The following is a 23,098-nucleotide window of genomic DNA, read 5'->3' as shown; positions in this document are numbered from 1 at the left end:
GGTAAACAGACCGAGCCAATGGGTTGCACCTAGACAAGAAGGCCTTGCCCATTTTTTGTAGAGAGGTATTCAGGACAGGTTGTATGCACATACAGGATTGTAAAAGACCTCATCCTGCTCTTTCTGGGTTCTAAAACTACCCGTGCTGGGCCACGAGAAGCTGAAGGGTGCTGGAGTCCAGCGCAGCAGCAGCTTTTCACTTGTTTGATAATGCCAGGGCAGAACACCAGCTTCTATCAAGTTTGCTCTGGCACAGCAACAAGTAACACTTACCCAACACAAATCACATCTGTGACTCTCACACAACACCCGCTTGTGCCTATCTGCCTAAAATTTTGGCTGCACATCCAACATGCAGACTTCGTTGCAGAATGTTATAACCCAGATGTTTCAACCAGAAGAGGCAGAGAATAGTCGTTAGTGGAAAAAAAAGTCAATTAAATATTTCAAAGCTAGATAAATCTGTTGCTGGGCTGCGTATAAAACCAGGCCTAATCTCCCATCAGTTTTCTAAACATTGACTGTGCAGATCATGTTTCCTCCTATAATCCAGAGAGGAAACAGATTTTACAGATCAAAAAACCTTGTTCAGTAATTGGTGAGAGTGTGTCTTGAACCTGTTGTGACCCTGCTATCGGTGCTAATGTGGGATGAATTGCTAGACTGAGAGATGCACAAAAATGATTAAAATGGGAAATGTTGAGTTCTGTGCATTTCCCCCCTTTGAGGTTAGCTGTTCTATTGATCATCTCAGTTATAATATGTTTGTTATCTCTGCAAATAATTTTTCTCTACTGAAATTGTAGCCATCCCTCTGCTGGGATTAAGGCAGAAATTTGCAAGGAACAGAGGTAACTTTGGGGCTAAGATGAGAAAAACAGTTCCTCAAGAAATCACTTGAGGGGAATTAATGCTGCTCAGTGTGTTTCTCGATCATTGCTTGAGCCAAGATCTCATCTGTTTTCTCAGGCTCATGGGACAGCAATATAAAACTTCTGCATTTTATTCCCCTGTTCTATATGCTCTAATTTATTACTTCCCCTTTGTCTGGCTAAACTGAAAGATATATGATATAGGAAAAGGTACTTGGCATAAATACAGGAATGCAGTTCAGTCTGAAGCACAGAGAAAACAACTGCTGAGGTAGTTTTCTTAATGGAACGTGAGGTTTTCATTTCATCACTTCACCCAGGTCATCTGTCTGTGTGACCTCCGTGAGTAATATTCATTAAGCACAATAAATACATTCCCTTCAGGTATGCTGGTGAAGGGCCCAGCCTCAAGCTCTACTCTCAGTTGTGAAGTGCTAATAAGGCAGCTGCCCAGTGCTTTCCACTGTTTCCTGCTTGCATTTTTTTTACAGCATTCCTGGTATCTGAAATGCAATTTGTTTATCTTTTGCCTCTATCCAGCTGAAGACATTACAGTACATGTGCTGGGTAGTGATGCCCTCCCTAGTAATTCTGTTTAGCTCCCCTTTTCCATGGTTTGGACCCAAGTGAGCTTGCCTCAGGTTGCCTTTTTTCTCCCTTCTCCCCCAAGCTGTCCCCCATGGAGAAGGGAATCTTCCTCTATGGTACCTAGCCATGGTCTGCCTGGCTAAGGGGCCTTTGCCCAGTTCATGCTGGCTATAGTTATTTCTTTTCTTTGCCTGGCATTTTACTCTCCTCAGAATCAAAGTTTACATACTCCATATTAACCAAAATATCCCCAAATTGTGTGTAACTGAAAGGAAAGGTAGCCTGTGCCACTCATTTGTTATCTCCTCACTCAACAAAAAGTTCTGGGGAAGGGAGTCTTCACCTAAAGAGTTGCTGTCTTTCTAAAGTCCATCAAAAAGTTTCAGAAACCAGCTTCTTACTTTTTAGGATGTTTGGCACCCAGCTTGGTGCCAGCAGGCTAAACCTATGCTGGAAAATGTACGGAAGTCCAGCTCAGACTGTTCCTATGCAGTCATTCACAAAAATACATGAAAAAAGGAGGCAAATAACAGGCTGGAACAGGTCTGCTGAATTTGAAATGACAATGTCAAGATGTTTTCCAGGTACCTGGCAAAAAGAAAACTAAAAACCCCACCATTATCAAAACAAACAAACAAAAAAACCCCACTTCCCCCAAAACAACATAAAAAAGACAGAAGAAAGGGATGTCAACAGGGTTTGTACCACTGAAGTGCTTTGGCTGGGGCAGCTGCAAGGGCTATGAGTGGCCATAAGCTGCTGTTCATCTGGAGGAGCACTAAGGAGTCCAGGGCTGCCAGACCAGTGTTTTCTCTTGGGTCTTCAGGGTCCCAAAATGCAACCAGATTTTTCTCTTGAGCTAAAAGGCACCCTCCTGCAAAGAGGGTCATTGGCTTCAGTTTATTCAGGAATTGCATCTTCCTGTCCCATATCCCCCCATCATCCCGCTTTTATTTTCTGATCTCTCCTATCTCACTCTCTCTTTTTCATCCCATATTGGTTTTCCTGGCCAAAGTGACTCTTGCAAAACTGCCTCAAGGCACTAAAATCATGCCTTTCAAAGCCTAATTGTTGGTATGTGGGAGAAGGTTTGTAGTTAAACTGCTTTTACTTCCTCAGCAATAATATTGCAAGTTGAATAGAGTGGCAGGGTTAAAAGTGTCTTTTTTTCTGGCTTAATTCCTTCCTCTCCTCATTTGTACATGCTTGTTTTGGAGGAAGCAGGAGCGTGTTCCAACAGCAGCACCTCTGGCCCTGATAGCTTTTTGTGCTCAATACCGTTTGAAAGGTCTGTCAAACTGTCACCGAGGAGTTTCACTTATCAAAGGTGTTGTATAGCAAAAAGGAATGACAGTGTTTGGCTAAAAATACATTTACCCCATTAGGCCAAATGCATTTTTTCCCTTTTCCATTTTTTAGTGATAGTTTTCACAGCTACGATAGGCATACTTGCACAGGAAACTGCAGAGTTACAGTTCTTAACTTTAGGTCGGTAAACACTGATTTTATTGTCATCATTCCTCGTGCTTTACTTGGATGCCTTCTTATCAGAATCAGAGGCCCTGTGAGATCCCGAAACAATACTCGTACTTTGTTATGTGGTAGTCTGTCAGGTTTTATTTCCTAAATATGTTTCAAGTTACATCCACACCCTAAATGCCTTTAATACTTTGATTCTGTTATGTCAAAGCTACTAACCTTGATGTCAAAACGTTCTTGGGACCAGCTCACGTTCACTAAAACTGCCTTATGTGGCTATATGTCCTCTTGCAAAATTCCTGGAAAAGTGATGACTGCGTTGATGATTGATTGGGAAAGCACATATGAGTCCACCCCACTGAAGAAACTAAGACTTACTCAGGGAAGGGTGGGGTCTGCAGTCCTTTGTTAACCAGAAGACTTCATGAGAAGCAGTCTGTTACCACTGGAAATTTGCTGTCCAGCAGCGCAGGAATTCTGATTAGTTGCTGACGGCAAATTGCTCCCGGCAGCGTTTGTCTTACACCTTCATGAGAAAGGCTCACTGGAACAGGACCTCGAATGCCCAGTCCCTCCTGCCAGCGCTCTGGAAGTATTTAGTTCTGCTCTGTTTTGTTTTGTTACCTTGGGCCTAAATGTTTACAGCACCATCTGTGAAAGAGAGATTGGCTGGTCCTATCACGCTGCATCACGGAGGGACATGCTGCTACGTGCTCGGTGGCTTCTAGGGCACTTGAGCTTCAGAGATTTAACTGAGGCTCTCCCACCCCTGGGGTGTGTTTCCTCTGAGATCACTGGTGACTTTTGTGTATGTATGTCTGGTGTTTCTTATGTGTCCTCCACTTTCCTCTGCTTTGGGTAATACAAAAAAATGAAAAAGCTGGAAGCAGGAAAATATTTAGTTCAGTCCAAAATACTTCCCTCCCCTCCCCCCCCCCCCCCAAAAAAAAAAAAGAGAGATGTTTTTTCCTTTTCTTTTAATCTTAATTGAAATATTTCACAGGGTTCCTGAAATGCTGGTTTCTCACCCGATGCTATTGAGATGTAGCTTATAAGAGAAACCACCAAGCTTCTTCTTCCAAGGCAAATAGTTACTATTACTGGTGATCCACTCTGCAGCAGCAGTGTAGGAGCACATGCCCAGCAAGTAGGGAAAACAGTGCAGGGTTGTGTGGAACTGGGGGTACAGAATGCTCAGCTGGGAAGGAAGGCACCTCTTTTCCCCCTCTGCCTGGCATGCTGGGGGCTTGTGAGTGCCTCTTTGGTGTGCAGTCCTCCTCTGAGCATCTGTCACATGCAGTGTCCATCTGTGGGTGACCTTGGAGATCACCTCTGATCAAGGAAAGCAGAGCAGCGCTTGGAGCTGTGCCTCCCTTGCAAGGTGACTTCTGGGGAGACGAGGCGCAGCAGAACCTTGCTGTCCTCTTCTCCACCCTCAGCCTGTACCCCCGGTTTTGCTGCAGCTGCTGTTGTTGTCTCTGCAATGGCAGGTAAGGCAGCAACAGGCGCAACGTCCCAGCGGCAGGGCTGAGTCCTTTTGTCAGTGACTCTACTGAAAATCGCTGCCGCTCTCGATAAGGCTGCCAGGTCTGGCAGCAGAGGCTGCCAGATGAGTCACTGCGTGCTCTGCTCCAAGGCAGCACTTCCCAGGCAGAGCCAACACCTTCCCTCCCCTCGCTGCTTTGAGCAAACGCGATGGGCCGGTCCTCCGCCACAATGAAGGGCTGTGCAGGGCACAGGCTGGGGCTGGCAGGAGGGGGCCGTGCTCTCCTCCGGCTGAGCGGGTTTCCTTTAAAGCCGTGAATTCACAAGGATGTGTTGATTTGCCATACCTAACCTGTGCCGCAGTAAAGCACAGGAGAGACCTTCAGTGGAAATTACCTGTGCAAAACCAGAGCAATCTCATTTAAACCGAAATGAGGATGGGTGCGGCTTTCCTGCCTAGAGTTCAGCTGGCCAGCTGTAAATGAAACAGCTCCGGCAGCCTTTTATTCCTACAAGTAATCAGATGCCACTCCTCAAGTGTAGATAAACTGTGGCTCGGTTCACGGTGCCAAATCCCAGCTACAGACAAAGGACCCAGAGGAGTGAAACCGTGTTAGTCAATTCCTTGCTCAGTGCATAGAGCACAGATCAAACATGTAAACATGGCTCCACCCAAGCTTTTAACTCCTCTGTGCTCAGGCAGGCATGGAGCTAGGAGAGCACCCCTTATTTCCGTTCCACATCTGGAATGGCTGACACCTGCACAGCTGGCCTTTTCCGATTTCTTGCTCTAAGGCTTGTTCAAGAAGATTGAGGGGGCACCAGGGAAGTATGGTAACACGAAATACTTAGTGGTATCTCGGTACACAGCCTGATACACAACCCTTTCTTTTAATAAAGTTCCAATAGTTCCCTGTTACTCAACAGAAATTATCCTAGTGACCTGGCACTATCTAATAAGGTCTCTCCTTGAAAAGGTCAGCTTGGACTTGGACACCTCCACTTTGCTCAATCCTCAAAATACTGAATTAGCTCCTTCACTAAACCCTGTTGGCTCTTGTGGGATGACTGCTCTGACTAGGGACTGGCAATACATGGATCACCTGTGGCTGAGATGCTGTACCCTCTTGGGGGTCTGATGCTGCACCTTTTCACGATGCAAGTCTTCAGATAAGCCAGAGGAGGAGATTGCTTTGGCCAGCAGCTCAGAACCAAAGCTTTAAGTTACCAGGTAATATTCAAACAGCACGTAATACATGCTACTGCAGCTCTTCCAGGATTAATGAAATAATGGGCTATGATATGTATCTTTATGGCTTGTTTAGTGGTTGTGCTCCTGACTCAGTGAGCAATCTAAGCAAATGCTTCCTGAAATTAATTACTTTGGGGGCAATTAACATCATCCATGATCATGAAACAATGCAAGCAACAAGGCTTCTGGTTTTTCTCATCTTCTTAAGGAGGAAGTACAGGTCTGGGACCTGAGTCAAATAGCTTCAAGCAAGAAGAGGCTTGAAAAGGATGACTCCTCCTGTCCTCTGAAGGAAACAGGGAAGGAGAAGCTCTTTCCAGACTTATATATAAGGTTATGAGATGGCTCACTGCATGAACAGAGCACGATGGTGTTGTATGACAGGCATGCATGCATGCAAACATTGAGATACACTTTTCCTGGAGTGCTTCTCTTCCTGTTTGCTAACACTGTGTTTCTTGGGACCTGCCTTACCCTGTCAGCCCTTGAAAGCCCTGACCTGCAGGTGTGGCACCACAAACTGGCCAGGGATGAGATTGGCTGGTAGAGGCCTCACCGAAAGGCATATATAAATCAATTGCATGAAATAATAGCAAGAAAGAGGATAACTAAGAAATCCAGTTACTGCCATTGTGATCTTGATTTTTCCTGAGGACTGCATCAAGAGTCTTCCTCCTCTGATGAGTACGGTTCCTGCCAGATCATGCATGACAGAGCCATAGCCAAGGCTGGTGACAAGCCAGATCTAAATGTGTCAGGGCATCTGCAGGCAGAGCCTCATCCTGGCCCTGGCCATGTGTACCTGCCCTGGCCTAATGCCACACATGCCTGACACCCAGGCAAGCTGTCTGGAAAGCTACACAGGCTCAAAGGAGCCACAGCAAAGGAGGTGAAAAACAGAGAATGAGGTATTGAATAAATGCCGAAATTGATGCAAGAGAAGACAGAGAGAAAGTATAGTCATGGGGGAGGAAAAACAACCATTTAAGTTTGTTTAAACTATTGTGAAACCCCACTCTGAGCCAGCAATGACATCCAAATTGAAACAGGATTTCCCTGTCCTGTAGGATGCTGTTGTGGCTCCCTGCCTGTACTTTGTTGTCCGCAGTAAATGTCCTCCAATGCAAATGCAAGCTTTGGACTTCTAAGTGCTCCATAAAACTGCTGAATGGTCATGTGTTGAATAACCTCATTAAGGAAGCATTGCAAATACTTGCCATTCCCAAGTAGATGAAAAACTAGTCAGCAACCAGGTCAGACTGGAGAGGTGTTCTTTACAAAGAAAGTCAAAGTACAATTAACTGATGGGTCATAATACCTTGAGGCAATCACTCTTTGGTTTCATCCATTTCTTTTCTCTCTTTCAGTTCAATTCAAAGGCAATTAAATCTCACCTTAATTCACAGGGCATCTTTTTGCTTGATGTCAGTCTTCTGTTGAGCTTTTGTGAAGATCCAGAGGTGATGGCAAATCAGGGTGTCTACTTTCCTACCCTTGCTCCAGGTTAATTTCAATGGCAGAAAAATTATTCAGTTTTGGGTGACAGAAGCTGCTGTGAGATCTGGAATTTACAGCATTGCCTTATTTTTGTGAAAAGTTGAAAAAGAGCTTAGGCATTTGACTTGGCCAATTCTAATACCGCACTGAGACTAACAAGAAAGCGGTTAGGCTGCTGAAATTAATACAGTTCAAACTTCTTAGATGGCTACATGGCTGGACATGCTACAGGCCTTGCTGGCCTGCAATTTTCTTCATTTGCCTCTTTAGTGTAGAAGTGGAAAAGAACACAGCACAGGTGAAATAAGAGTGTAAGGAATGATTTTATTAGCAGAAACATGAAGGTGAGAATTCCATGTGAAAGAAAACATATTATCCTGAGAAGAAATCTGAGCAGATCTCAGCTTCTGTGAAACGATTTCTACAGAGCTATAAAACTATAGAGCTGAGACACAAAACGTTGTGCTCTGTCTGAAAACCCGGTCGTTTTAATTAAGCTGTCTTCTTCCATTCTGGCCATGAAATGTAGAATGTTTCATTTTACCTGAAATGCAGTTTTCTTGAATTCTTAGAAGATGTTTTTAGTGTTGTAATTAAAGGAGCTGCATTTGCACAAAGCCCTAAATGCTCCGAGCAGTTTGCAGTCAGGATCTCCAGACAGTTCTTAAAAAAGCAGTTGGATTCTGTCCTCCTGGCAGGCAGACCTGGCTTTCTTTTCCCAAGGGAGAGCAGCGTGGTAGCAGCACCAGTGGGTTATCACCCCTGTGGGCAGTGAAACCCCACACTGACATTTCACTGACAGCTGCGGGTGCAGATTTCTGTACTGAGGCTGCCTATAAAGACAGTGTCGCTTTTAGGCAACCTCCCCACCAGACGCTCACATGCACACCTTGTGGGAAAGCTGTTGCTAGCTGCCTGGAGAGCCAGAGGGTTGCTCTGAGACACTGGTGCAGCCAGTGTAAAACTTTTTCCCTGTGGAAATGTTCAAAACTGGCCTACATGAGCAGTAGCTTCTTCAACATTTCACATGTTTAAAGAATCAATTTTCTCGTATATTTTTTCTGATTCTGGCAGAAATATGTTTTGGAAGGCTATGCTTTCATGTGTGATTATTGTTATTGATTCAGAGAAATCAATAAATGTCTCATTATCATTATGAGAAGGGTATTCTGAAATACAGTTTGTTTCTAACAAGGGATTCCTTGAAGAAACCAGGCTAGAAAAACCAGCTGTTCTAGTTTACCTGAGCTGTTTACCCTTCTAATTCTCCTTTTGCAACATGAGTGAGAAACAGGGTCTTGTTGTTTTTCTATATTTGTATTTTTTCAGGTGCCAGGTGGGATTTGCAAAGCTGGTAGGCAGGTAAATCATTGCTGGTCCTGTCCAGGCAGCATGCATTTCAAAGTAATACTGTAATTAGGTCCCATTTTCTACAGTTAACTATTGGCATGGGACTTCACTTTGTGGTCATAAATACATTACCGATGTGTTTTCATGACAATGTGCAAAACGAAGCAGAAGCTTATATCTAAACTTGGCACCTAAATGTCTCCTTCCAGGATTGTGGGTGTGGGTTGCCAAAGTAAGTTCTCTTCAGGGTTTATCTTTGCATCTGGCCCTCTCTTGGCATGGGATAGGCCTGTGCAGTGTGAAATGAAGTTACAACTTCAGCATAATGTTGAAACATAGTAAGTTAAAGCCTCTAGCCAAATGAAACTTGTAATTGGTATGTCACTTTCAAGTGAGAATGGCTCAGGCAGGTTCAGCGTTCTGCCTGAGTTGCAGAACTGCCGTAATTATCCTGTGTGGTTTTTAACACTGCTGAGAAAAATAAAGTGCTCTAATTTTCAGAACTATAATCTGCTGCTAGTATGCAGCTGGCATCTAAGCGTTTCACCCAGCTGAAGTGCTCGTGAGCAGTAATGCAGGGTCAAAAATTGCTATTGCCAACACAGGCTGAGTTGCTTGTAAAGTACTGTGAATTCTTGTGAACATAGACATTAGAGTGTCATTAAGATTGTAATTCAATTTCAAGATTAAGCTCTTCCTCTCTGTTCCAATGTACAACATATGCTGGAAACATGAGAGGACAGATTAAAAAATGTAGTTTAACTGCTGGTCCTTCCTAATTTTCAAAGCTTGACATTCCTCAGGACATTCTTCTTATAACCAATGGCATAAATCGGTATAGATACACGCAAACACAGACAGGTATATACAGAGACACGTTGGAATTTGGTGTGCCTGAATAGATTTCACACCTTCCTAGAAACAATCTAGCTGATATGAAAGCTCTCTTGGCAAAAGGGTGCCCTTGAGCTAGCATATTGCAAGAGGAAGCTCCTACAATAAATGTGTGGGAGTTGCTGAATATATTTAATCTATATTTGTCTGTCAGAAATAATAAATCTAAAAAGAAAAATAAAGTTGATTGATTGGTGGTTATTTGACCTTGAAGGTGGAGTAACACCCACCAGCTCCTGAACCTGCTGTACTTACAGCAGCCCAAATTCTCATGAACACAGGTAGTGCTTCTTGGAGCATTGATGCTCTTTGTTGTTGACGATCAAGTTTGTTTAATAGCTGTCAACAGTTATTTATCAGGAAAGAGCAAAAGAAAGCCCTTCATCTGAAGCAGGCACTTTCAATCCATGTCGATATATGTGTAATCAATGTTTCAAATAAATAATTGCCACCTTTCAAAGGCAGCAGAGCACTTCTAAGCTTCACCCTCTCACAAGTATCTTCAGGTATTCAGTGGCCCAAGATAGATCAGGGATACAGAAATCACAGAAATTGCAGTCAATCTGAACTGTAAAAAAGTGGTGTTAAATGACAGATTTATCCATATTCTTGTGGCCTTTCTGATCTCTTGAAAAATTTCTCCAGGTCTTTGGCAATGTGGCTGAGATGCAATCGTGTAATTTTCCTAATCTGTTTTAGTCTGAGGCTGAGTCTGGGCTGCAGGACTGTGCATCAGCTGGTTTATATGGCTGAGGTCAGGCATGCTGAGCTGTAGCATGGGTGGATTACTTACACATTTGAAAAATCTAATTCCTTTTTTTTAATAGAAAAAACTGTATTATGAAAAAACCCACAACCCTAAACCAATACATTTCTGTCTTATCTAATGCTTTCCCAATCTATATCTGTAAGTTATGTAGACCTTCCCCCTCTTATTTCTTTCAGCAAGGATGAAGGGTTGATACAAAGCCTTGCACTCATGTGTGCTTTATGCTCAGGAGGGCTCCACAGTGCCCGTTGCTGCTACAGGATATTGGTAAAGAGCAGTTCCCTGCCAAAGTGATGTATCTACTGAAACCAGAGAGGACTGTTAAATAAAATAAATTAAAAAAAAAAAAAAAAAAGGCAGCAGAATTACAAGTTAGTTTATGGTCATAGAACTGCCCACTTTTTAATGAAAATATTTGATTGCTATCATGTTACTGCCTCCAGCTCCACAGGGATAAGTGAGTATTGCCAGGAATGGTGGTTGTTTTGTTTCTAAACTGTTACACTGCTCTGAAACACTGAGTTGCTATGGATATTCCCATTGTCCTAAAGAAGAGATTTGGTAGTACCTTTGACCTCTTTTTTTTTTTTTTTTTTTTTTTGTGGCATACAGCCCTGTACATTCATTTCACAGATACGTGGGCTCCTAGCAGACACTGGGAAAATTCCACTCGAAGTAACAATAGTCCCTTCAATAAGCTTTATCAAAGGATTAGAAAGCAATATCAAAACCAGCAAACTCCTGCATGAGTACTTTGCTGAGGAAGTGACAAGGATTGTCACTGGAAAGTAACTTGAGGTGGATATTTTAGGGTAGAATGGAGCGACGTCCTTGTGTGTTTGAGATGGCAAAGATGAGATTAATTCACCCACTGCTATTCTAGATGATGCCAGAGAAGGCTGGTTGTTTTGAAGGTCACTTAGTTCATAGCAGATTTTATTAGTGCCAAGAGCCTTTCATTGATTTGACAGGTGAGCAACAATAAATAGATGATTAACTTTGGGCACAGGAATCCAGTAAACTCTTCAAGAACAGGTAAAACTTGTTGGTCTTTTCCTGCAGTACATTCTGAACTATGATACTGATACAGAGAATGAAGTTTGAGCACAGTTTTCATGTTGTTATTTCCTCTGTACTTTCGTATGTAAGGGTAGTTCTATTCCTAAGTGGCATTACATGATTTTTAATTAAGGTTCCTACATTCATTAGAAATAAAAATTTAGATTTTTATATATGACTCTTGGTGGCAACTAGGCTTCTCAAACACATTGCAAGGAAGACTTCATGGTAAGGTTTTCCTACATGACAAGGTCTTTGGTGGTTCCTAAACCACTTACCTCCACTTACTCAATTACCTTGTATGTGGACTCAGTGCTTGGGCTCTGCAGAGTAGCATGCATCTCAGTTTTTCAACAACAGGACTAACTCCTCTATTAGTAATTACTGCTGACTATTTCATACATTTTCACAGAACCGAGGCTGATCAATACAGCATAATTGCTGAGACATGGGGCTTTTAGCAGATATTACTTAACTTTTACATCAACTAGGAAAGAAACACAGGATTTATCTTATGAACAAACTATCTCCAGCTTCATTACTGCTGTTAAAATAGAGTATTACTGTAGCAATCTGCCTTGGAGGCATAACAAGGAAATTATTTCAGTATGAAGTTCTTTCACATGATTTTGGGTTGTTCTGTCCTGAGCTATGATGTCTATTCCTTCCTGTCTCTTTGTTCATCATTTACTGACAGATGCAGTACAACTTTACCCATCTATTAACTGCTACCCACATGCCCAGGTCTTTTCGCATTCCTCTTACCTAAGTAGGTACTAAGTTTCTAAATATATTTAAAAATATAGGCTCAATCTCCATGGACATTTTTTTAACCACCACTTGTTTATACCTAACATTTCTAACTGACAACTGCTAATAAACAAATAAGTGAACTAATAAAGAATCTCTAAGTTATCATATTAGTTACAAAAGAAGCTCCAAAAAAGAAAAAAAATCAATGAAGGTGATTTCTACAGTATGTTATTATTTTTCTCCCCTTTCTTTCCTGATTTTAATCTGTAAGGGGAAAAAAACCCGCAATTACAAGAATGAAGACCCATAAATCAAAATTAGTCTATACATCCAACTTTTAGCATTCTAAGGAATGATAACATCTAATATTTTTACTTACTGAACACAGTTATTAACATTAATGTAGTAACCATAATGAGAAAAACAAGTGCCACATTAGGCAAACATTTACATGGAGGGCCCAAGATTTGTATCTGTCTGGAAGCCATCTATTGATTATAGCTGGTGAAAACAGCTAATGAATAAGGTTAGGTTTCCTCCTTATCTGAGACCTTTCTCACAACTGACCGAGTGGCTCATTCATCACCTAGGCAAGACTCCAAGTCCTTTAAGAGATCAGACTGCTTCTTGATGTGGGGCTCACGTATAAGGCCCTGATTAGTGAGCTGATTAAAGGAATTTCCAAAACTGGCCTGGTCTGACTTATGGTGACTATTAGAGCTGTAATGTGAGAGTTATACTGAAAGGAGAAGGCAAAAGCATAAAAGTACTGTAAAGGAAGCTGTCAGCATTGTGAAAAATCAAAGCTCAATCAAAAACATGGTGGATCCTGAAAATAGGTGTGGGAAAGTTCTTTTGTGGTGACAATTTTAAGTCCATCTTCAGGAAGTCTGTAAGTTAGTGTTCTTTTTTTTTTTTCTCAATATGTATTTTTCCTTTCAGATAATTGTTGTATGAAATTTCATGGGGACAGAACTCTTGGCTTGATTAGAACAACAACACAGGAGTACAGAAGCATTCAAGACCTGTGAAAAACTATCTGCTTTGATGTGAATCTAAACTTTGTGCTAGGGAATAAGAAAAGTATTTTCTCTATGCTATTAGAAGGTCAAAGCATCTTGTCATTGCCCAAAACAAATTAGTGCTAATGTTAGTTGGAACAAATGTTGCCCTGATCTGCTTCTTGTAGCTAGTCAGGGCCACATGGAACTTAAATCCTGAACTAGTGCATGAGATTGCCTTCAACTGGAAAATATTTCCTAATCTTCAGCTAAAGTTAGCTTGAAGAATTTTTCTTTATATCCCCACAAACCTAAGCTGGTTTGTTATTCTTTCACATTATAGAATCATAAAATCAGAGAATAGTTTGGGTTGGAAGAAAACTTAAACTCATACTGTTCCAACTCCCTGCCATGGGCAGGGGCACCTTTCACTAGACCAGGTTGCTCAAAGCCCCATCCCACCTGGCCTTCTGTCAAGAAGCTTTCAAATTCCCGCAAAAATTATATGGTACTAAAGGGGAGCAAAACCAAAAGTAACACTAAAATGTTATCTACTGTCAGCAGCTGTCTTGGTTGCACTGGAGATGTCACCATTTGCACTGTGCACATAGTAGAAAATACTGTGTTGCCATGCTGTTTTTTTTCTAGCCAAGTCTTCACAGGTGGTAAGGGTGGAAGTGTCTCTGACCTTTTTAGGTAGCCATTTCTAGCATGGCTTCACTGTCCCGATAAGTTTTCTGCTAATGCCCAATCTAAATCTCCCAAACCTCAGCATGATGCTGATGCCCTGTTGCCACTTGCTTCACCACCTATCACTACTGTGACAAGTTCAGTTCTGTCATCTCTGGAATTTATCTTCAAGTACTTATAGGTTGCTTTACATCCTTGCTTTGCCTCCTCTTAATCAGGCCAAACAAGCCCATTTCCTTCAACCTCTTCTTACAGTTTATGTGTTCTATGTTTCTTACTGCCTTGGTAGATCTCTGCTGGATCCTCTCCAGCTTCTTGGCATCCCTCTTGATCTAGGAGCGTTCAAGTCACAGGACTCCAATGTGGTGTTACACCCTGCCAAACAAGAGTAACAAGTTCCCTTGGTCTGCTGGCCATGCTTCTCCAAACATAGCCCATTGTGCCATTTCTCCAATTCACAATGTAGGTGAGTGTGCTATGCGTTCAATTTTCACTTGATTTCCATTGTAACTCCCAAGGTCACCTGCTCAGCTGGTCAATCCCAGCTGACGTTGATGGTTGGTCAAAACGTTTTGACGTTGGTCAAAACCCAGCTGACTGGGTTATTCCACACCCAGTACAGAGATCTGCCGTGCTTGAGCACTGAAATATCGACACAGTGCTTGAGTCTGTGTGTCAAGGTGAGGGTGTCCCTGCTGTAGATCCTAACACAGATTAGTCTTGTTTCCACTCCTGAGGAAGGTCAGAGTTTTCCTAGGAAACTTGTTTTTGAAAAACTTATACCCTCTTTCTTTTGAATAATATTCATAACTAAACCTGAAGGTATTTTTACACTTTTTCAGGTTTTTTTTTGTAATATTTCTGGATATGGCAAAATCACTAGTATCTCCTCTAGTAAGCCCTGACCAAATCCCCTGTCTAGTGCAGGCACCAGCAGCAGCAGTGTGGCTGTGAGAGCAGCCTGCCTGTGTTTTGAAGAGACAAGCAAGAATACATATTAAAAGAAATGGAATGTTTGTTCTGGACAGTGACCAAGTTCATTTGATGTATGTGGAAGAGCTGGCCACCTGAAATGATACATGCATAATATATAATGTATGTGATAACAGGGGTAGATGCTGTACCCAAACATGCCTGTCTGTGGAACACCAATGGAAGAACAGGATGCAAAGCTCCTGAGCCCCCCAAACTAATTGTGTTTAGGCATTTAAAAGCTATAGGCCAGTGACTGTGAAGGATTTTAAAATGGTTTAAAGTGCTGGGGGTGGGGGGGAGGAGGGGAGGGGGGAAGTTACAGCTTCATTTACAGAAAGCTTTCAACAGAACTTGCAATTTCCAGGTGTCGTGATTCAATTTTTTTTACAATCTAAGGCTGTTTATGTCAAAGTACAAGCTTGGCTTTCACAGAACTACCCTTCCCGCACCCTAAAAATCCCTTAGAGCAGAATGCTCTTTATGGGGACAGGTCTCTTATATAAGAGGACTTTAAAAAAAGACTCAGAACAGTCTTCATCCTATGATAGCAGACGCAGTTCTAAGTCTGGTGCAAAGAACTAGGTACTGCACAGCACAGGTGTGTGTGAGAAAGCTGTTGCATTTCCTTAAGTGCAAATTGCAAGGGTCAGAGCTATAAAGAGAAGCATTAACAGGTTTGAAAAAGTCACAGTGGGAAGGAGAACGTGGCAAGTGATGCCACTTGATGGTGGGGATGGTCTGCTAAGTTCAGCCATGTGTGAAAGTCAGTTAAATGGCCTGGCATCCAGAGGGAATGTGAGCATGCAGAGCTTTTAGATACCACTTTACAGAGAAATACTGGAGCTCGGATATTCCCACAAACCATCACCTCAGACATTGTGGTACAGTTTCTGAGGAGTATGTTTGGGGAAATATGGGACTCCAACCACGAGAACAATATTACTGAAGATGGTCCCCATCAGAGCTCTTCAGGAAATAATAAACAGGCATAAGATGTTTGTCATGGCTCTCTCATTCCTTCATAAATTATCTTGCATATGAACAGTTTTGGTGATCTAGGCTGCATCTCTTGATGTTATCCCTTTCCAGTGAAATGGCAGGTTGGAAAGCAATGCTGGGAGCCTCAGAAACCTCTTACCACCAACAGTGAGATATCCCTTATCTTAGGGGTATCCCTTACAGGGCCCATATTCTTAAATTTCTTCTTACCATCCCGGAAGATTCTTTGTGTATAGACACACTGCAAAACACTAATGTGTGTATATGTGTGTGTGTCCATGGGTTTTTCCTGCACTGTTATAACCTTAACCCTCCCTGCCTGGGGAGAGCTTGTACACCCATGAGCAACCATTGTATTGGTACAGCTACTGTTGAAACGAAGAAGGACCCAAACAGATGTATCTCACTTTGTTTTGGCAAGAAAGTCCTCCAGCCACATTTGCAATATCCTTTGTTTTGGGACCCTCCCTTCCCTCCACCCTGTGCTGACTTTTCTGTGTCTGGGAATGTTTTTTGGTTTTATGGAGCTAAGCAATGTTATTATAATATGTTATGCTTGTAACAAGCAATATGTTACCCTGACTTCACTACTCAATTTACAGGAGGTAGAACTACTTTGATGTGGGAGCAGAGATGGAACTGCTGGATTATTTCTGATCTCAACTTTGTCAGTGAGAAGTCATCTTCAGGGATTGTCTTTAAAGCCAAAGCAAAAATGATTTGTACTTTATAGCATGTGTGCAGTTTTCAGCAAGCCTGGTGCACAGAGTTCTTCCCAAAACAAACATTAATTAATTTATCTTGGAAGGGGGTGGGAGAAAAATAATATTTTCCTTAGTTCAGCAGAAGAGCTATTGTTATGGCACAGAAAGAGGAAAAAATAATTGGGAAGATCTTTACAGAAACCCTCCTTTTGTTTTCCTCTTTGACTTCCTCTTCTTGCCCTGAAAAAGCTATTGTTGACACAAATGTGAAAATAAAACTCTCTCACTCCAGTAAAGATGCCTCTGCTTAAAGGACAAGAGCAGAAGTCAGTGTAAACTATGGGATATTTGATGTCCTTTTTGTGAAGGCAGCAGGTCATGCAGGGGCTTTGCTTGCAGCCAGAGCTAAACATCCTGGGGACTGCCCAGGATGAAGGAAAGAAACCTTGCCAGTGATGCTGTTAGCAGTCACGAGAGTGTCTTCTTGCCCAAACCGCAGGGCCATGAACATTTAACAAGAATTTAATATTTAACAGGAATTGTTTTAAGAGATTTCTCTGGCTTGAAATGTTAGACCGATTTTTATTTATTTTTTTACATGTTTGTCTACAGAGAAAAAGTTTCTAGCCAAGGCCCTACAACCAGTCTGCATGAGTTGAAACAGTGACAGAGCAAGATACACATCTGTTGCTGGTGGTTGGTACAAACACGCGAGAGATCAGGTACCATTGTCCAGGGCTACACCTTATTTACCTGGGAATCAACTAACTGCTGTTTGTGGACTTTAATGAAGAACCTGAGAGCAGACATGTACTTTCCAAGGCTTTTGCCAACCTCAGTTAACACGACTGTTTAATCGATACTGCTAAATGATTTTTTCCAAGGAGAGAGTGCCCACATGATGGGTAGAAAGCAGCCTCTGTGCTGCTCAAAGACCTCCCAGGCTGCCTTGTGCCCACCTTAGATTAGTTCAAACAATCCTTCTTTGCCAAAGCCACGGGCCATGTTTCTGCTCCATAAAGGCTCCCCGTGGCCATCCCAGCTGTGTGCCATCCGGCCCTGCACTGGTGCAGCAGGCACTGGAGGGGAGCAAGCCTGACATGCACTGTCTGGTTGGCTGACAGCATTGCTTTTGCTGTGGCAGTGGAGAGAAAAACGGGGCCTATTCACGACCATAAGGAGATGGGTAAAGCCTTGCATGGCCCAGGGGTGGGCTAGGGGTGGTTGCTGTGAGTCCCGTAGCTCTCTGGCCGTGTGAAGAAAGCACATTTCCATTGAAAAAAATAGACAAAATGGCAACAGTGGGCCCAACTTTTAAATCTATATATAAACACTTTTTTTAGGTAAGATTACCACAGGTTCTTATGCTTTCTCTCTCTCTCTCTTTTAATGCCAATTTAACAAATCTGCATCTGTAGGCACTGCAGTAGATGTGAAGAACATGATTTTGCCTTTAAAACACAGGTGCATGCTTTTCAGGTGTACTTAATACCCCTTCTTTTGTAGGTGAGCATATTGTAGACTACAGAATTCATTGTGCTCCATTTACTATTAATAATTACCTCCACAATAAGTTAATTACAACCCTAAGCTCAGGTTGTGGTGAATCTGTCCACCTTTTCTCATAACAGTACAAAATAACTGATGTAATTAGTAAGAAAGTCCTTGATGGATGGATGTGTAATCTGTGCTGTGTATTCAGAAGGCACAGGACTGGTCAGCTTGCTGGGCTGCAGCTATGGTTGTACAAGAGGCAAGTGCAGACCAGTGCTGACTTTCTAGCTCTATGTGCAGGACCTTGGAAACCTGCAAAACAAACCCCCTTAGCAATGTCCTTAAACCTTGGCAATATCCACTCCAGCTTCTTATTTGTTCCACATACAAAGTGGGAAGGGAGATGAGTATAACCCTGCCAGGTTTGCAGTGAAGGTCTCCTGAGACCACTCAGTGGGTAAAGAACCGGCTGGCTAGCAGCACACAAAAAGAGTTGTGGTCAATGGCTCAATGGCCGGCTGGAGACCAGCAACAAGTGGTGTCCCTCAGGGATCGGTGTTGGGACTGGTCTTGTTTAACATCTTCGTCGCTGACATGGACAGTGGGATTGAGTGCGCCCTCAGCAAGTTTGCCGATGGCACCAAGCTGTGTGGTTCGGTTGATACGCTGGAGGGAAGGGATGCCATCCAGAGGGACCTCGACACGCTTGTGAGGTGGGCTGATGCCAACCTCATGAAGTTCAACCATGACAAGTGCAAGGTCCTACACCTGGGTCAGAGCAATCCCAGGCACAGCTGCAGGTTGGGCAAAGAAGAGATTCAGAGCGGCCCTGCGGAGAAGGACTTGGGGGTGCTGGTCGATGAGAAAATGAACATGAGCTGGCTTCAGTGTGTGCTCGCAGCCCAGAAAGGCAACCGTATCCTGGGCTGCATCCAAAGGAGTGTGACCAGCAGGTCGAAGGAGGTGATCCTGCCCCTCTACTCTGCTCTTGTGAGACCTCACCTGGAGTATTGTGTGCAGTTCTGGTGTCCTCGACATAAAAAGGACATGGAACTGCTGGAACAAGTCCAGAGGAGGGCCACGAGGATGATCAGGGGACTGGAGCACCTCCCGTATGAAGACAGGCTGAGGAAGTTGGGGCTGTTCAGCCTGGAGAAGAGAAGGCTGCATGGAGATCTCATAGCAGCCTTCCAGTATCTGAAGGGGGACTATAGGGATGCTGGGGCAGGCTCTTCATTAGGGACTGTAGTGACAGGACAAGAGGTAACGGGTTCAAACTTAAACAGGGGAAGTTTAGATGGGATATAAGGAGGAAGCTCTTTCCTGTTAGGGTGGTGATGCACTGGAATGGGTTGCCCAGGGAGGTTGTGAGTGCTCCATCCCTGGCGGTGTTCAAGGCCAGGCTGGACAAAGCCTTGTGTGGGATGGTTTAGTGTGAGGTGTCCCTGTCCATGGCAGCGGGGTTGGAACTAGATGATCTTGAGGTCCTTTCCAACCCTAACTATTCTATAATTCTATGATTCTGAGTCCACCTTGCTGGACGCGATGGAAGACCATCTAGATGGTCTTGCTTTCTGCCATGGATATTTCAGAGCTTCTGAAATTTCTTTCTTTTCCACACTGCTTGCTTGGCCTTTCTCCCTTCCACAGTTTACCCAACTCATACATTTTTTTTTTTTTTTTGCCTGGGTAGTATTTGCTGCTTGACCCTGTTCAGTTACACTTCTCACTGGAGGTTTGGCATCCCTTACTCCTCACCAGAGAGAAGCCAGCTCCCTTCCCTCCTCCCCATGTTCTGGCTTTCCTGCCCTCTCCTCAGTGAACCACTCTGGCACTCATACCTCTTTCAAATGCCTCTGCTCCAATCTTTCACACCAGAAGACAAATTTTCCTCCATCTCTTCGTACCATTTAAGCTGTGAGAAAACTTTTGCAATAACCCTTACAGGAACATTTGCAATCCAAAGCACCAGTTTTTCACTTCCAGGTTTTAAGTATTTTCAGGTTGAGTAGCAGTATCATAAAAAAACCCTAAACCCCCTACAACATTTCTTGCAAATACTACTTTGTAGATTGTCCTTTTTATCAGCACGTATATTATCAGGCCAGGGTTTCTCATCACAGCCTCCCTTTATTTTAAAAAATCTAAGCTTTGTCCATATGCTTTTAAAACAACAAATATAATCCTATTAATAATACCTTATTTCAAGGCTATACGTATTGTATGTTTAGAGCAGTTTTTTTCTAGCATCAGGAAAGAAGAAACTTCTTAAGAATCCTTTTTCTAGTTCTTGAAAAGACAGACTAAAATGCATGTAATCCCAGCTTTCATTTTAAAGAGGAACTGCATAACACTCTTAAACCAACGTGCTAACCAACAGAGAGAGCAGACAGTTTGCACGGCCACCCTGTCCCTCCTCAAGGCTAAAGGTTGTCATTGAAAGCCTCCATTGTTCTATTGTTCTCTGCAGCACCCTATCTATTACTGTGTTGTAACTGCAAATGCAAAGGTAACTACAGCACAAGTGCACTATACAATCCACCCCAATGATGCTGCCAAGCAACTTTTTTATTACAAAGGGGAAGTTTTATGATGAAAAAGCATATTTCCGCTCTGTATGATCTCCTCATTTTTAGCTGACAGCTTTCTTTTCTACAGTCTGTTTTAATCTGTTGCAGATCATACATCCTGTATTCCACATCCAATGTTTTCCAGCCTTGGATGGAGCTGTGTGGGGCTTAGACTTGTGCACATTTTTTTTAATTGGGCTTTGCCCAATGTCCAGTGTTTTGAATTAAACTCAAGTGTGCTCATGTATCCCGAGGCACAGTGTGCTTTCCAAGCAGAGTTCAACACTGACACTACAACACTGCTGATTTATTTTGTTGATATTCCAAGCTATTCTGGCTGGGGCCCATTATTTTATGACCTTCATGGGCTTCAGAAAGTTTCTGAACTTTCTGAAAGATATTTACCCTCTCAGGCAGCAGCTAAAAAAGCCTGTTTCGCTCTTAATTATTTTTCGTGTTTGCCCAGTGGCTCAGGCTTGGCTATTTCAGTTCCTAGTGAACACAAAATAAGACATATTTGTGTAGGTCAAACAATGCCCTTAAATCTTTCCAGAACTCACAGAGACCTGAAATCTCTAATTTAAGTTACATGGGCTCCCAGACGTCTAAATACTGGTGTATTTCTGAGCCCCAGAAAGCAAGAGCAGGCTGGAGACTTTTGAGGCCAACACCTTTCAAAGTGTGAGGGATGGCAGCTTGGTTCATAGTTCTATAGCTGGTTACAGCTTAGAGATTGCAAAAGGAAGGCATAGGTAAGAGAGGGTTTTGTGCAATTTTTGGGGGAATACGTGTTCAGCATGGAAAAAAAGAGTCTTATGACAAGCACTGTATTTGCAGCTCGTGTCCCTGCTCCCTTTCATGGTCATGGTGATGCCTGCTCTGTGCCTATGGGCATGTTCAGAAGGCCCTGATACCTTGTGTGGATTTGGCTGAAAATACTGGCTCTGAACTGTAGCTGCTAAAGACATGTAAGGCAAACGCCTGCTTCCTCTTTTTTGTTTTCTTTTTTTCTTTATATGTGTGTGTGGATATTTAGGCTGGTCTGAAAGGTCATTAAGAATTACAGGATACAAATATGGGAATGGGAGCTCAGGTTGAATAACAGAAAAATTTGTAGCAAATGTCAAGTTGCTAAACTTGAATTCTTTCCACTCACACTGGACACCATGCTGGAAGAAAGGATGCAAGAAAACTTTGATTTCTGATCCTGAGCTGACAATACCTCTAATATGTATGTTAAATGTTTTTGTCTCTTAACATGTGAAATGAGATAAAATGGGTTTATTTCCTCACCATATGCAAACCTATTAAAATATCTAAAGTATGACTGTAAAGAATTGCAAAATCCTGATCTACGTATGCTATCTGCAATAAAACCCTTTATGTCTTTGATATGTTTGTACAAATCTCCCTGCTGCATTTTCAATAGGTAGATGCCATGCAACATCTAAAACAATATGCTAGGTGTAAACTCACATAGTTATATTGGCACCTGATTCTTCAAGCCTTGTCCTTGATGCACTGTGATGTTAAGCTCAAACGTGCATTTTCTCCAGTCTGATTTCTGCTGCTGTTTCCCGATCTTTGTCTCATATTAGACGATGGCTTAAGGTCGTATTATCTTCCCCGTGGGCTGGGTCTACAGTATGAATCAGGAATGTAAACTGAGGTTTTAATCAGTAACAATTAATGTAAAAGAATGGAAGAGCACCTGCTGGAGTTGAAATAACTTGGGAAATATCAGTCTCACAACTTTGCACAGCTTGTGCGTGATTCACGTTGTGACTGTGCTCCTTGGGCTATCTCATTAACCACCCCCCAAGAGGGGTGTGAAGTGATACTGTTGGTCTTTTTGGTCCTGAACCCTAGAGACAAGAACACATAATGCTTCTGGCAAGCTGAAGCCTAAGGGCTAAACATGGTAACAAGCATTCAGGCAGCCTGAGATACCCTCAGCTTTAATGAGTTGCCTTTTGAAGACTTACTGCCAGACTAAGCAGTAACTAGTGAAAGGTTTGGAATTCTTGTATTGCGGCTCATGATGGTGCCACTTCATCTCACCTGCAGTTTTTTATGGGCCCAGAAGGGAGGGTTGAACCTTTTTTAATGGACAGCATATTCCTACTCAAAAGACAAACCCTACAAAGAAGTCAAGTAACCCAAACCCCATGTCAGTACACAGTATAATGCAATATTTTACATAGATTAATTCTATTTAGCAAAGGAGAGCGAAGACAAAGCAGTAATATTTAGGTGCAATGACAGCAGAAGGGCAAGAGATTAAATGAGGAAAGGAATGACTAATTTTCTGGCAATGAATTAACGTCTATGTTTACTGTTATCTACTACAACATTATCCATACTAATTAATAGTTTCTACTAAAACAATTCAGTGAAAGGCAGTTGTACTGGGCTGTGGTTAGAACATTATCTCAAGATAAGAAGACCTGAGGTCAGTTCCTCGTTCAGCCAAAAACTTTCTGGACTCTACCCACTATGTTTGAAGTCAAATCTCCTCTCTGTAAAAGAGCAAGTGGGAAGGTTATATTTCCCAGGTACAAGACAATAGTGAGGATGATTTTAAGTATGTTTGAGATCTCCCCTGGTAATATGGCCCATGGTGAAGTTTACTGGCAAACACCAGTTTAAGAGAAGTGAATGCTAAAG

Source organism: Lathamus discolor, chromosome 1 (genome assembly GCF_037157495.1).
Source record: "Lathamus discolor isolate bLatDis1 chromosome 1, bLatDis1.hap1, whole genome shotgun sequence".
Classification (NCBI taxonomy): domain Eukaryota; kingdom Metazoa; phylum Chordata; class Aves; order Psittaciformes; family Psittacidae; genus Lathamus; species Lathamus discolor.
The sequence above is the reverse complement of the archived record's forward strand: the minus strand, read 5'-3'. Positions refer to the sequence as shown.